We start from the raw sequence: 1,722 nt of genomic DNA, 5'->3' as shown, positions 1-1,722 counted from the left end.
CTGCTGGCCAATTTGGTTCTGATTGGTTGGTTTCTATGCCAGTCAGCTTCAAAAGCTCTGCCTCCTAGGCAGCCATTGGTTCTTCACAGCACCCACATTTGGTTCTGATTGGTCTGTTTCTATGCCAGTCAGTGTCAAAAGCTCTGCCTCCTAGACAGCCATTGGTTCTTCACAGAACCCACATTTGGTTCTGATTGGTCAGCTCCTATTCCAGTCAGCATCAAAAGCTCTGCTTCCCAGACAGCCATTGGTTTTTCACAGCATCCAGATTTGGTTCTGATTGGTCAGTTCCTATGCCAGTCAACGTCAAAAGCTCCGCCTCCTAGAGAGCCATTGATTCTTTACAGCATCCAGATTTGGTTCTGATTGGTCAGTTCCTATGTCAATCAACATCAAAAGCTGCACCTCCTAAGCAGCTATTTGCTCCTCATAGCACCCAGATTCTGTTCTGATTGGTTAGTTCATATGCCAGTCAGCGTGTCTGGGTCTATCAACGGGGCCTGATCAGAAAGGCTGGGCTTATCAGCAGCCCCTGTGGAGGCCTGGAGAGAAATGGAGGCATGGCTGCTGGCCAGACTGGGAGAGAAAGAGAGAGGCAAGTGCTGATCAAAAGCTGCCACAGAGGCAATGGATCAGTCCCTGCTTCTCTCTTCAGGCCTCTCTCTGGCCCTGATTCGCAGCCCCCTCAGCAGTCAGTGTTGGGGCACTGCACCTGCAGGACTGACTTCCAGTTGGTTGAGCCAGTCCTGACCGGTTGTTATGACCCAGGGTTTTTATATATTAGGAAATATATGACATTCTATTCAAGAACAGCAGGATATGCATTTGTTGTGTTTTTTTTTTAAATGTGTTTTATTGATTTTAGAGAGAGAGGAAGGGAGAGGGACAGAGAGATAGAAACATCAATGAGTGAGACAGGCTTCCTCCTGCATGCTCCCTGATGGAATCCAACTGGAGATCTCTTGGTTCATGGGTGAATGCACAACCACTGAGCAACACCAGCCAGATAGAATATTTATTCTTATTTGTACACAGATCATTTTCCAAGTCACATCATAACACTAGTCTCAATAAATTTATAAAGATTGAAATTATATCAAGTACTATCTCTGGCCAGAATGGTATGAAACTAGAAATCAAACAAGAGGAAAATTGAAAAATTCAAAAATACTTGGAAATTAAACAACACATCATTAAACAACCAATGGTTAAAAAAATCAAAAGGTAAATAAAAAAGTATCTTGAGACAAACAAAAATGGAAACACAACATACCCAAACCATGGGATGCAGTTAAGGCAGTCCTAAGAGAATAGTATATAGAAACAAATGCTTAGATTAAGGCAGTGGTTGGCAAACTGCGGCCCCTTGAGTGTGGCTCTCCCACAAAATACCACGTGCGGGCACACACATACAGTGTGATTGAAACTTCGTGGCCAAACTCAAGGGGCCAAAGAGCTGCATGTGGCTCGCGAGCCACAGTTTGCCGACCACTGTATTAAGGGAAAAAAAAGGATCTTAAATAAACCACTTAATTTTATACCTCAAATAACTAGAAAAACAAGAACAAACTATGTCCCAATGTAGCAGAAGAAGGAAATAATAAAGATTATAGCAGAATTAAATGAAATAGAAAAACAACAGAAAATCATTGAAACTAGTTGTTTTCTTTAAAAAATAAACAAAATTGACAATTATTTAGCTAGAGTAACCAGAAAAAATTA

Source organism: Myotis brandtii, unplaced genomic scaffold (assembly GCF_000412655.1).
Source record: "Myotis brandtii unplaced genomic scaffold, ASM41265v1 scaffold259, whole genome shotgun sequence".
In the NCBI taxonomy this organism is placed as follows: Eukaryota; Metazoa; Chordata; class Mammalia; order Chiroptera; family Vespertilionidae; genus Myotis; species Myotis brandtii.
Note: the sequence above shows the minus strand (reverse complement) of the source record.